Raw genomic sequence first — 14,241 nt, 5'->3', positions numbered from 1 at the left:
ATGATAATTCCAAATTTATTCTATTAAGCTTCTGGAGTTACTAAAAAGAGTTTATTAAATTAAAGGACCAGTTAGGTAGTGGGTATAATTAACGAACCAAAGAGAGTTCTGTCTATCAGTATGCAGACTTTTCTTCATCGTTGAAAGACTTTAAGAAGGGGTGTTTTCGGGGACTTCCCTGGCGGTCCAGTGGTTAAGACTCCGTGCTTCCAATGCAGGGGGTGCAGATTCAATCCTTGATCTGGGAATTAAGATCCCACATGCTGCGTAGTGTAGCCAGAAAAGAAAAAGGGGGAGGGGGTGTTTTCTGTCTTCTTGTCTCCCAACCCCCCACCTTCCCAACCACTGACTCTTTTTTTTTTTTTTTAAATATTTATTTATTTATTTGGTTGTTCCGGGTCTTAGTTGCTGCATGTGGGCTCCTTAGTTGTGGCATAAGAACTGTTAGTGGCGGCATGCATGTGGGATCTAGTTCCCTGGCCAGGGATCGAACCCGGGCCCCCTGCATTGGGAGTGTGGAGCCTTAGCCACTGTGCCACCAGGGAAGTCCCCCAACTGCTGACTCTTAATTCCCAAGGGTGATAACTCACCAGAGAGCACAGGCCCCTCTGCATTCTTCCACATCTGGAAGTCCTTCTGAGGCCTGTACTTCCCAAGGTTTGGGAGTTGGAATACTGATATTTATTTCTTCACCTCCTTTCCACAGTGATGTTCTGACCTTTCCATCCTCCTTCCTTTGCTATTGAGACCTCAGAGATCTTGAGTGGTTAGAACACTGTCTCATTCGGAGGCAGGGTGTACCAACTTCCTTAGCTGTTAAATGAGTTTAGGTTAATGCTTTAAAATCATTGGAGGGAAAGAGTAGACGAAACCATAGAAACATTCTCAGAACTTTGAGGAGAATGAGGAACAGGGCTGTGGAAGGTAAGTGTGGGCCAGGGCATATTTAGATAGGAGAGAGGTAAGAGAAAAAGGGGAACCCTTCCTTGCCACCCAGGCTCTCCCAGGGCTTAGAATGACACCCCCCCTCCTCTTGCCCTAATCCCCCCATTAAGGCTGCTCTGAGTTTGTTATGACAGCGGCTGAAGGCAGCTGAATTGCTGTTTGCTGTGTCTGCTAATTGGACTGAAGGGTTGGAATCTGGACACTGAAAGAGACCATTGTTGCTGTTTACCTTCCACAACTGCCTCCCTGGGGACCTTCTGGGTGAAGGGGAACAGCACGCCCTCAGGGTCATTGCACCCATTCCCTGTCTCTGCACAAGGGACTGGGGTGGGGGGAAAGTTCATCTCATTGCCTTGGAATGGTTTGAGCTCCCACAGCACAGAAGAGACAGGCCCAACACCTGAGTCGGTCTCCAGGCCAGGCTTGGGGCCATTGGGAACTCCTAGGAGAGGGGAGGTTATATGTTTGTCCTTCTCCTCCCTCTTCATTCCCTTCTCCAGGGGGCCTAGCATTGCCCCTTCCTCCAGCTGCTCAGGCTTAACCCCTGAAATTTTTCTTATTTGCTTTCTTCCAGACCAGGGATTCTCAACTTGGTTATGCACTAAAATCACCTAGGAAACGTTTTAAAAAATCTGATATTTGGGTCCAGCGTATCCCAGAGTGCCTGAGAATGAGGCCTAGGCATCAGTATCATTTAAAAGGCCCGTTGGTGTTTCTAAATGTGCATTTAAGGTTAAGAACCACTGATATAGGCTCATCTCTCTGCCTGGGAAACACGCAAACACACACACACACACACACACACACACACACACACACACCTGTGCACATGCAAGCAGGCACACACACACCCTTTCCTACTTTCCCTACCTTTCTATTACCCCCACACACAAGCTCCTAAGAGCCATAATACTATCGGGCAGATTGTGTATCTTCCTCATCTTTATTACTAGATTCCTCGTAGGAGTCTTAGAATTTAGGATGGAATTTCGAAGTCTGTAACCTGTCCACTACTTCAGCCTGAGCTCTACCCCAAGGGCAGAAACTATACTCCATCTCCATGTGGATTTCCAAGTAGGATCCAGATGAGGACTGATCTAATCCGGGACACTTAAATCATTAGGGATGAAGGAGTGTGAGTTTCAGAGTTTCATTGACTCTTGATCTCTTCCTCCCCCAAAGTAGTATTGGCTATTTGGAGATCTTCAGGGAGGAGAAACTGTCTTCAGAAATACATCTGCCCCTTTCCTTGCTGTTTCCAAATGTTTCTGCTTCTTCTCTTCCCTTTAGCTTCTCCTCTGGGGTGGGTGGGTGGGATCTCCACCACCCTCCCGCCCTCTTTCCTCCACAAGGGCACCAGAGCCGTATCCAGCACCACGGACAGCTCCCAGGCGGTGAGTGCGGTGGCTGTGCTGACCCCCTTCGGGAGGGTTAGGAGGGGATCCTGTCTGCACGGTTATATATCAAAGACTCTAGAATTTTTAATTTTGGGGAGTTGTTTGCAGGCAGCTGTTGAGTCTCAGGGAGAGGAAGAGGCTGAGGGCAGTTGCCATTCCGTCTCCAGGAAACTGGGTTTGTCCACCTTGGGGAGTCTGAATGAGAGGGCTTCAGCAGTAGGGAGGTTGAGGGTTAAATTTCAGGAAGAATTTAACCTAAGCTCATGTAAGGTACAGAGTGTATGGATCAGGCAGCGCCTTAGATAGCATCAGCTCTATAGCCCTCATTCTACAGATTCCCAAGAGAGTGCAAGAGGTATGACCAAGGTCACTCAGCTGGTTAGTGGAAAGGCCAAGATCCAGGCTCCCGGTTTCCAGCCTGGCCGTCTTGTTGTGTCTGATACCTCCTTAAGGAGTCTCCCTGCCTGAGTTGGGTGGAGCAGCCCTATTGCAGGTAGGTAGAGTTCACAGGTTGCCCCCATACAAAAGACAGGATTCATGTCCAGACATGTGAGGTGTGTCCACACAAGCCAGGAAGAGATGGAACTGACTGCTCTCTCTGTCTGAGAAGGCTGGGAAGGGAGGCCTCAGAGAGAAGCACAGGGGAAGGCATACCTAGCAGTAGCTGGTAAGCCCATGGGAGACAAGGCAAGGGGGCAACAACCTGCCAGGGCAAAGAGGCCAGTGGATGGCCACAAGGAGTCTCCAGAGGCCGGTAAGAGTCACGCAAACTGGAATGGGGCCTGGGAAAGGCCCTTCTGTGTGCCCAGTCCTGCTCCCCCAACACCGCAAGCCTGGAAACAAAGGGACCATTCTTTCTAGGATTTGATGCCGCCATCTCCGGCTGGCAGTGCCAGGTGGTGGGGGCATCAGGGGGTGTCAATCCATTATCCCTCCCAACTCTCTAGGTCCTCTGGGGCTGGATGTTGGGGAGGTGGGTGTTCCATGCTATGTTGCCATGGCAACCACCCCAACCCCCACCTTCCAAAGCACAAAGAGAGACAGCTTGCACCCCCCACCCCCCCAACCAGGAAGAACCTGGGTCTGGTTGGGAATCTTCCCTTGGGAATCCTCCTTTCTGATGCACAAGCCATGGCATGCATAAGCATCACCCTCTTTTCAGCTGAAGGTTCAGCCATCAGCAGACCATACAGGCAGGGAGGCTGGTACATCCAGAGTCTCTGGGCAAGGTTGTATAAGTGAGTCCCTTGTACTTAACCCTGTCTCCTCCCAAGCTCTCCTGTCCCTCACATATAGCCAAGGCCACCCTAGGCCTTCTCAGCTGAAGCAACGGTGCCTTCCCCTACTCTTTCCCAGAAGTGAAGGACACCTCACTACCCCCAGCAAGCCCCCAGGCTGTGGGAACAGAGAAGATGGGGTCATTCCTGCCACCCTCCATCTGTACCCTCCGCCATTACTCATTAGGCATTCTGCCCCCTCCTTCCGCTTGTTAAGCCTGATTTGCATACATTTGCATAATACAACTCATTTGCATTCCAGGAGGCTCTTGGTAGGAGCCAGGAAAAATGGGGAGGGGGGTTGGAGAAGAGAGAAAAGGGGAGAGATTTTGTTTTCATCAAAGTGTATGTGTTGGAGGGGGAGGTGGCAGGAAGAAGACAGAAATAAAAACTCACACTACTTTCTTTCTTCCCTTCTGCCCTCCCTCCCTATGCTAGACTCAAATGCCAAAGAGAGATGCCAAGGGGCCAGCTTTTCTGTCCTTTTTTGTCTTGCTTCCTCCGGCCTTGGCTCCCTAGCCTGGCCCCCCACCTTGTTGGGCTCAGGCTTCAGAAAGAAAGGGGCAAGGGTAGGAGGCAAGCTGTGGGAACGGAAGCAGAGGGAGAGAGGGAGGCCACCATCTTAGGTAGCTGGCGCCTATAAAATGGCCGCCTCTGACAGGTGTGGGCTGAGAGCCAGCCTTGGTTGGTGGACAGGGAGGGAGGTGAGACCATAAGAAGGACTTTCTGGCTGACCAGGAACATTGTTGGATCTTCCTACTAGTGGAATTGTGAGAAGAGGATGGGGAGAGAAGGAAGGAGGGAGAGATGAGGGATGGCAGCCCCAGAAGAGACATGAACCTCGCATACGATCAGAGGTGGTAGAGAGGCCTCTGTGTTGAGTTTAGTTCCAGACCCCTCATGGGTGCCAGTGGTTAGAGAAATTGGAGGACTGTGAAGAGTGTAAAAAAAAAATACAGGAAGAATCAGAACTGGGAGTATCAGCAGGAAAAGGAGGGGGAGAGGGTAAGGTGTGGGCAGGCAGGATTATCTGTCAGTTTGAGGGTTTCTCTGGGGTCTGTGAAGGGCTCCTCGCTATGTACTTGAGGTGAAGTTCCAAGTCTTCTCTCCTCAGCCCATCAGTCTGGCTTCCACCTTCATAACTGGTGAAACCTGTGCCCTCTCCAGCCTCTCACACAGACTCTTCAACTGGACCAAATGGCCCTTGCTCAAGCCTGGTGACCTCTGTGGAACATTTCCTACTGATATCCATTTCATACTGATGTCTTCTCCTGTGGCCTTTGGTTCTTCTGTTAGATCCCTGATTATTCATTCTGGGTTCTAGTCATTCAGTCCTCTGGGTAGATCAGTTCTCCAGTCAGAATTGTTTCCCAAAGTTCTGCTCTCAGCTCTTTTTTTTCCTTTCCACTCATGCTCTTTCACTTTTATCATTTCAACCATCATTTGGAATTATAAACGCTCACTCATTTCTCTAAACTCCAGATTTGCACCCTAACTACTGTGGTCCTGTCATTAGCTCCCAGATCAGACTGGAGTGGTGCATCTGATTGGCTAAGCCTGGACCGCATGACCAGGCCCTAGCTGCAAGGAAACCAGGGAAAGTACCTGTGCTTTTGGCTTCTGTAGTGGCTTATAAGTACAACCTCCCTCCAAGACTCATGAGATGGCCATTCCCCAAACATAGGGAGGGCATTCAGATGCTTACTCACTCAGCATTGTGCTTTAAGTCTTGAGCTACATTCCTGCTTCCCCACCTCTATCAATAGCATCCTTAAACTTCTAGGTCCTCAGGTGCAAATCCTGAGCATTATCCTGGATTTGCCTTCTTCCTTTCCCCTCCATCCAGACCAGTCACATCAGAACCCATCACTTCGTCCTCAGTAGCGCTTCTCACATCCCTGCCTTCCTTCCCCTTACCCATATCTCCATGTCAGCTCATTCACTGAACAGGCATTTATTGGGTGCCTACTGTGTGCCAGATGCTATGTTGAACAGGAAGGTGAAAGCTGCTTTGAGGGCCTAGCAGCCTGGTGGGGGAGGCAGACACGAATAATTACAAGACAGTGTAAAGGCTGCTGTCCTGAAGACCTATACAAGGTGCTGTGGCCGCATGGGGGCCGGAGCCCTGGGACACCTTAGGTGAGTTAAGGAAGGCTTCCTGGAGGGAGCCAAAAGATAAGTGATAAAATAAAGGGGATAAAAGTGATCAAAGTTAAGCAGGGGCTAACAGTCTAAGGCATCTGACGAAGTGCGTGGTGGAGAGTGGACAGCATACGTGAAGGCAAGGAGGTAGGGAAGAGCGTGTTGTGTCAGGCGACTAGCGTGTCCCTCGGAGGGAGTCTGACTGGGAGGAGATGGGAAATGGAGGCAGAAGTTCGGTTATTAGGAGCCTTATGTGCTTCAGCAGGGAGACTGGATTTGATGGGGGTACTGGGCAGTTAGCTGACAGCCTCAGAGGTGCTGAGTGCAGAGTATGGCTCGGGGACAAGCACATAACCACCCCCAGGATGAAGGGGGAAACCCGAATCTAGCTGCCCACTGAGCCCAGCACCAACCAGATACTTACCTGGCTCTTGGCTGGTTCTGAACAAAGAGAGGAATGTGAAAGGAGTGGGAGCCACCTGAAGAAGGGTCTCTGCCTCTCCCCCTCTAGAATCACCCTCACTCCTCTAGGCCACACACACCTGCACGGTCGGGCAGGCTCAGGGGAGCTCCCTGGGAAGAGACGTGGAGAAGCCAAGGTTGGTCCCCAGCACAGTGAGTGCCCTGAGGTCAGGACAGGAGATGGACCTCTGGGGACCGGAGTGAAGAACAGAGAAGTTCAGTCCTGGAAACTTCCTGGAGGAGGGAGTGGGAGAGGGGTAAGGGAGGGTCCAGGAGTGGGCCAAGGCTCTGAGGAGGTTCTTCCTAGAGAAGGGGTGAGAGGCTGGAGAGACAGCTGAGGAGATGACGATGCCACTGCCGGCCACTAGGGTGGAATGTAAGTGGGTGTGCCGCCTACCGCCCCTCCCCCAGGCGCAGCCTCTGCACAAAGACCTCTCTGTGAGTAGCTGTGGAAGTGGCCATGTCAGGTGCGGGGGCTTAGCTCCCAGGGCCCACTGGGAGTGGGCTGGAATGGGGTTGGAGGAGGGGAGGGTGAGGGGTGGCCTCAAGCTTTAGCCAGGTCCTGGCAGGAAACAGAAGCTGAGATTTGGCCAGGTCTCACAGTGAGGCCATCCATGGTAGAGCCGTTCCCAGGACAGGCTCCTCTCCAGCACCAAGGCTCTGCCCCTGCTCCCTCCCCACGTCTTTCCAGGTGTATCTCCGATCCTGCCAGGCCTGTCTAGCCTCCCTTCCCCAACTGTACACGCCCTCCCATAGTACCTCTGCGGCTGGCCCCGCCCGGAGCCTCTCTCTTCTTCCAGCATAAGAGTCCCCTCCAGCTCTGCACAGGGCTCCCTGTCCAGGGAGGGCTATGTTGGGATCAAGACTGACCAGAGCCCAAAAAGGAGTCCAAGGTCCCCTCGGTCTCCACACCCAGGGGAGGTTTCTCTCCTTGCCTGGCCTCAGTGTCACTTATGCTAATTGGCAGTATGGGTAGACCTTCTCCCCTACCTCCAACCCTCCGTTGGGTACACCGTCCCTGCTAATAAAAGTTTGGATTTGGGGCACTGGAAGCGGTAGAATGACAGTGGACACACCTCAGCTGGCAGGTTGCTCACAGATTTGATAGAGGGGCTCCGGCCATAGGAAGAACAACAAAAGAAGGAGGTTTTGGTTTTCGACCCTGGAATAGGGCAGGCTGGTCAAGATACAAATTCTATCTTCCCTCCCTTACTAGCTGGGTGGCCTTAGGCAAGTCACTTAACGTCTTTGGATCCTAACTTCCTTCCACGGTTATCCTGAGGATCAAATATGTCGGTGTGGATGAAAGGCTGTGTGCAGATGTCCAGTGCCCATTCTAAATGCTGAGGGACACAGAGTTAGAGGGGCCACGATAGGCAGATGGGGACAATCCAGGAAGGCTTCCAGAGTCTGGAAATGAGGGAGTGGGTTGCTGGGGAGGAGAGTGAAGGGACTCTGGGTGCAGAACGTGATGAAGCCCTGTCTGGGAAGCGTGGCTGGGCTCCGTGGACTGGCTGGAGCTCTCTGGTCTCAAGCAGGTGAGCATCTTGCTGAGACAGGTTTGGGAGGCACTTGTTTTTAACAACTATGTGGTGAAATGGACTCCATGACCACGGCTTCTTTCGTCCTTCTCAGGAAGAACTTCCCACTGGCCCTGTGTGAATACTGTCCAGCCATTCCGGGAAGAGAGGAGGGGTGGACTGAAGCTCGATTTCCCTTCATTGTCCTAACCCACTCTGCTCCCTCGTCTCAATGCTCTCCAGAGGGAACCTTAGCCAGACATTGTGACCCTCCACTGAATGAGGACAAAATGGTACCTCCAAGCCTTGCCACTTAGGACCCTCCCAAGTCCCTGATTTTAAGGTTCCTCAGCACTGTCAGGAGTGAGCTAAATTCAGACCAGTTTAGACCTCTCGGCTGGTGGGCCAGGGAGACTTTGAGCAGGAGGGTCTTTTGTCTCTGAGCAGTCATCCCTTGTTGTACAAGCAAGAGTCTCGAGGAGGAATCCCCACAGATAGCAATGGAGCCTTTAGGCCTGGAGGGAAGGGACAGGCTGAGGCTGGCATATGGAGGGAGAGCCCTGGGCACAGGGTCATGAGCTTCACCCAGCTGGGGCTACCTTCTGCTGGGTTTGTCCATCTGGCACCAGCTGGCTTCCCGGCACTGCCCCCGCAACCAACCAGACTCCTTCTTCTGCTGTTACCATGGCAATTGGCTGCCATCTTGTACTTGGGGCACTATCTCATATCTGGATTTTCCCATGGGGCTCCTGGAGGATGGGAGATAGGTCTCCAGGGGATTTATCTCTCCTCTTGATATCCACCCAATAAAAAATCATATTAATATATGATTTTTTAAAATAGCCAAAACGAAGGCTTACTATATGTCAGGCTCTGCTAAATACTCTCTAATATGTTAGTTAACATGGCTAAGAAAGCATTAATGAGACAAAATTTAAGGGGTTCCCACTCAGTTTCCTGTTTCTTTGACAGACTTTTCCTCTCTCCAACCAGGAAATTCCATGATCTTGCTTACTGCTGTCTTGGGAAGTCCTCTCCAGTGTCTAACCAAGATCTGTGCTGCTGAAGTACCAGTTCTTTGACCCTTGGCTTGACATGGCTAATTGGAGAGGTAAGGAAGGATCTGCCACCCAGCTTCAGTCACTTTATTGAGCTTCCCGGACTCCAGCTGTTGGGATAGGGAAACTGAGACTTGGCCAGATTGGTGAGGGGCCCAAGTGCCCCTTAAAGACTTGGAGTTCCCAAGTCTAAAACCTTTTGTTTAGAGAAGTGGAGTCAGTGTCACAAATGCTTTGAAATTTCCCTTCCTTGCCCCCATCCCCACCCAAAGAGAGAGGCAGGAACCAGAGACCATTGGCAAGTGATAGTCTTCTAGCTCGGGTGCAGTGGGGGTGGAAGGCAGACTCCCCCTCCAGCCACTGGGGACGTTCCAGCAGGGTCCCTGAGAGATCCTGGGAGGGTAAGAATTCCCTCCTTCTGTAGCTCAAGCAGAAGGCTGAGAATTGTCACCTTGAGCTAGAGGGGCACCTATAAGGGGCACTGAGCAGGGGCCAGCTTTGCAAGGGAATCCTGAATGAGGAGCAGGTGGAGAGAGAAAGAAGGCCATTCTCAACTGAGGAAGGGTGGGCTGGCAGGGAGGGGCTAGGGATAATTTACGATATCACTGTTCTCCGCCCCGCTTTCCCAGCCCCCACCCTCTTCCCAGCCCCCTGCTACTGTACGGTTGCTAGGAGATGCTCCCTCTGTCTGGAGCTGGGAGGGTGTAACAGGCGGAGACTGTTCCATCTGGACTCCTCCTCCCCCACCCAGAGGAGGGCCCTGCGCTGGGCTTCATCTACCACCCCTTCCCAGGCCCTGACAGACACCAGTTTCCTCTGCTGTTCCCCTAAATCCAGCCAGCCTGGGGCTAGCAGGGTTCCCAGACAGGCTGAGGATCTGGAGCAAGGAGGGGAAAGAGAGCTGTGGAGGGAGATGCTAACAGACTTAGCGGGCACTGAGGGGCAGCTGGCTCACCTCCGGGCCTCTGGGAGCCAGCCCAGGCTGGGAATAGGGCCAGAGGGCGTCAGGGACACAGGCCTCAAGGAGCCCAGGTTTGAGGGAGACTGAGTTCCTACCTTTGGGGAGCTTCCAGTTTGATGGGTGAGGCAGACCTCCCATTCCCACCCCTCCATAGTATGGTCAAGGTCAAGGTTAGGGACTGGCAAAGGTGGGGTTGGGGGCAGGGCAGGGAAGGAGGAGGTGGGACAGGGAGGAAGGAGGCAAGTCTGGAAAGTCTGAGAGTCTAGGTAGGAGGAAGGTGACACTGATCTGAGCAGAGATGGGCAGCGCAGCGGTGTGGCCTAGAATTTCAGAAAGAATTTCTTTCTGAAATTCTCTTCTCAGATTTTTTTTTTTTTTTTTTTTTTTTTTGCGGTACGCGGGCCTCTCACTGTCGCGCCTCCCCCGCCGCGGAGCACAGGCTCCGGACGCGCAGGCTCAGCGGCCATGGCTCGCAGGCCCAGCCGCTCCGCGGCATGTGGGATCTTCCCGGACCGGGGCACGAACCTGTGTCCCCTGCATCGGCAGGCGGACTCTCAACCACTGCGCCACCAGGGAAGCCCATCTTCTCAGATTTTAAAGCTGTTGGAGAAGTCGGGTGAGGAGAACTCTGGGGGCTCCCCACTCCGGGTGGGGCAGGAAAGGAATGCTGTGCCCACAGCTGTGCCTCTGACACCTGATTTCTGTGCAGCCCCTATTGATTTTATTCTTTCCTAGGCACAGCTTCCCTCCACCCCAGGAAGGAAGGGACTGACCTTGATCTGGCACCCGCTTGCTTGTGTAAGCCCTTTCCTAGCCATTGTCTCAGTTAATCTTCCAACGGTCCTGAAAACTGGTGATACTGTCCCCACTTTACCAAGGCATAATCAGAGCCCCAAGTCACAGGACTAGTAAGTTGGGCTGGGCTTCAAATGGGACTTGGTGGCTCCCACAGCATATGCTGTCTCCCTCCCCTGTGCTGACTTCCTGCAGAACGTGTTCCAAACACAGTCGGAGGGACTGAGAGGAGAGACGGCCAGATGGGGGGGAGGCCTTCTCTGCGTGTTCTCAGGGGAGGAAGGGGCGCTCCTTCTCAGGTGCAGGAGTGAAGTCTGAGGAATGCTGAAACAGTCCTTGCAGGTTAAAGACAGGACTGGGGAAGAGGCCACGGGAGCTGTAGAAGTCAACAAAATCTTCCCGGGTTTGTCCCGAGCCAAGGAAATATGCTTTCTGTCTTCCTGAAGCAAGTGCCCTGGGCCACTGCCTAGCCTCTCACCTGTTTGGGATCTGAGCTCCTGCCCTGGGCATGCCCTCTCTGCCTCCGCCTCCACACACACAACCCCTGCCATGGCCCTGCGTAGAGCACCTAGAAGACGCTCCTAGATTCATCCATTGTCATGGTGGCCCCCTCTTACATGGAGCCCTCCCTGGTCTCTCGCGTTTCCTGGCCACTGGACACGTGCTCTCTGCCTCCTGCTAGGGTCTCCATCCAAAGAGAACCTTTTTCAATCTTGACATTTTTTTTCTCTTCAGACCAAAAAGAAGAACCTACTTCACCCAGCTGGCTTGGGTTCCCTCTGAGAAGCCGTCCTGATTGACTGAAAGATAAGGCTAAACTCTAGCAAGTTGAAGAGCTCTTTCAAGAAGCCTTTGAGCCAGAGAGAAGTGGGGAGGCCCTAGCCTCCAGCCTGGGCAGCCCACTGTACCTGGAGCCACCTGGGATAACACTTTGCTTCACCATTGCTCCCAGGTCTACAAGCTGTCCATCCCACCCGTCCTGGTTTCTCCTGTGTTGTCTGAGCTGAGATTCCTCTGAGATGGAAGTCCCATCTCCTGTCTAATAAAGACTCTTGAATACTGACCAACAGTACTAGTGGTAGTGGATGTACCTGGGCAGGGGAGGGGCTGAATGAGAGGAGGGCAGTACCGGGCTCCCTCTAAGAGACCAGTGCTATAAAAGCCACCATTGCAACAAAAGGGGGAAGCCTCACTAAGACAGAACTCCCATCTGTGGGGGATGGGTTGGGGAGGAAAGATCTCCTTGGCTCCTCCCACCTCTCTGAGCCATCCCAAGGCCCCTGGGAACACCATCCATGATCTGGTCAGTCCCAACTCAGAGCAGTGGGCTGATGCTCCCAGCCAAGGAGGCCCCTAGGTACCACCCCAAGGACCAAGAGGATGGGAGAGGGTGGGGTTGCTCCCCCAGAGTGCCTGTGTGGGAGGTCACTGGATGGCCCTCTGTCTCAGCCACCAAGGGACACATCCTTAGAAATGTCCTCCAGGGTTTGAACAGACCAGAGATAAAGAGCATCCCTGCTTCACGGGGCCACCCACTCCTGCTTCCTCTCTGTCCACCCTCAGTAGAGGCAGAAGGGGATGAATATGCTTAACAAAAGGGATTCAGGTTACACAGCAGGTAGGACTTCCCAACAATACCTGGGAGGGAACCTGAGGGAGCAGGGGAACCACAGCAAGAAGGAACTGTGCTCTTGGCCTTATTTGCCCCATAACACACCTGCATAAAACATGCTCCCCCAAAAGATAGAGCCCCCCCCTCCAATCTCTAGAGAGTTCCTGCTGGAAAGTGTTAGCAGAGTCCAGAGTGCCAGCTCCTTTTAAGCCTTCTACCACTCCCTAAAAAGTCCTTCCTCCATCTAACAACAATCCCTCCATGGAACTATAGCTGGAATCCTGGGATTTTTCTAAATAAAAAGGCTTAAGATAATACACATGGTTCAATTCCAACAGCACAAGAGGGAGAGTATGCCTCTTACCCTCCCCTGTTCCCAGCCACCCACCTCCTCTCCCAAGAGGCAACCACTGGTGCCTATGTCCTCCCTGAGATACTCTGCGCATCCAAGCACGTATGTCTACACACCCCTCCCCTTCCATTTAAACACTGACCACAGCATTTTTAGCTCCTCTAGACCAGGGCTCCTAGCCTCAGGTCAAGATGAACCACAGGGGGATCCTTGCATCTGCTGAAGTTGCATACAGAATGCTGGCTAGGCACCTGGGCATGATTTCCAGGAAGAAGGAACGCGGTAAGAGCCACCTGTTCTAGCCCAGCTCCTCATTTTACAGAGGAAACTGAGGCCAGAGAGGGGAAGGGCTGTGTCCTGGGTCCTCAGCATGTTGGAGGCCCATGAGGAGAATTCCAAGCTCCCCTAACCTACATTCCAAGGAGCCCCAGGACCCCCCACAAGGACAGGGTCTAGGAGGGCTGACTGAGGCCAAGGATGCGCCCAGGAAAAGGCAGTTCCATTTGTATCACAATCTGGCATATTTAAGGGGCGGAGCCTGGGCTCACCAGGTCAGGCAAGTGCTTCTGAAGTTCCCAGACCTACTTTGAGGATCCTTCCAACTGCGCAGCCTTGCAAGGACCCATTGCAGCCCTGGGGTCAGCCCCCGGAGGAGGAGGAGGGGGTGAATGGAGACCGGGTCTGGCCTGGGTTCAGCAAGAAGGAAGTTGCCCAGGTCTGCCCTCCCCCTCCCCCTGCTTTTGTTTGGACCCTGGAGCCTCAGCATCAACCTTCTATGGCTTCCTTACCCTCTGGGTTTTGGGGGGCCTGGGCAGGGAAAAGCAGCCCTCTGCCTCCATTCGCGGCCTGGCCTCCTGGCTTGGAAGGGAGGCTCCTGGTGAAGGAGCTGGGGCGGCACGAGGAGGTGGGAGGAAGGACTTATCTGAGCACAGGAAAAGAAAGCCGGACACTAGTGACAGCAGGTGGGAGAGGAGCCACAGAGGGTGGGCTGCCTTTTGGAAACAGAAAGGCCCAGACCCAGACAGGGGCAGAAGGGGTGGGGAGGGATCCCTCCCTCGACAGGGATGCCAGGACTGGGCTGGGAGGGTCCAGGCAGACACTTAAGAATCTGCTCTCAGAGTCCCACTGAGCATATGCAGATGAGGTCTGTCTGTATGCAAATGACACCGTCTGTATGCAGATGAGGGAAGAGGGCATTCTCTTCTCAGGGTTACCATAGAGCCCATCCCTACCCCCTTCCCTCAGGGCCCCAGGTGCAGGGCAGCCTGCGAAGAGGCCAGGCCTGGGGAGGAGCAACCTGCAATAGAAGGTTAGACTTTGGGAAGAACTTACCAAAGGAAAATGGCCAGTCCTGTGAAATGAACTGTAGAGGAAATGAGGAATATAGAGGGGCTGCTGAGAGAGCCAGGCAAAAAAGATGGGGGTGGACTGTGAAAGAACATCTCAGTCACCCAGAAACGCAGGCAGACTGCAGAAAGCTTTGAAAGGGAGGCAGGAAAAAAAAGAATTTCGATTGAGTATCCACTTTGTGCCAGGTCCCACATGGAGTGTCTTCCACTGTCTCACTATTCCCGGTGATAACCCTGTGAGGCCTTTCACAGATGAGGCCCAGACAGACTGACAGGTCCAGGTCACGCAGTTTGCAAATGGCAGGGCCCTGGGCTGTCTGACTCCATGGCAGGCAGCCACGGCTTAGGATCTCCTTACTCCTCCCTTCTGG

At 53.1% G+C, this 14,241-nt stretch overlaps 1 long non-coding RNA gene across 3 annotated transcripts in view; it reads left to right on the top strand.

The window, feature by feature from the left end:
• The window catches only part of LOC138414036 (uncharacterized), a 31,717-nt gene extending 20,097 nt beyond the window's left edge, over positions 1–11,620 (top strand). For all 3 annotated transcript variants that reach the window (XR_011246408.1, XR_011246406.1, XR_011246407.1), the window contains exons 4-5: positions 8,737–8,854; positions 11,293–11,620. This is a non-coding gene — a long non-coding RNA (uncharacterized lncRNA). The remainder of the gene's footprint in view (positions 1–8,736; positions 8,855–11,292) is intronic.
• The last annotated feature ends 2,621 nt before the right edge of the window (positions 11,621–14,241 follow it).

This window comes from Delphinus delphis, chromosome 1 (genome assembly GCF_949987515.2).
Source record: "Delphinus delphis chromosome 1, mDelDel1.2, whole genome shotgun sequence".
Taxonomy (NCBI): Eukaryota; Metazoa; Chordata; class Mammalia; order Artiodactyla; family Delphinidae; genus Delphinus; species Delphinus delphis.
This window is presented reverse-complemented; position numbering and strand designations above follow the sequence as displayed.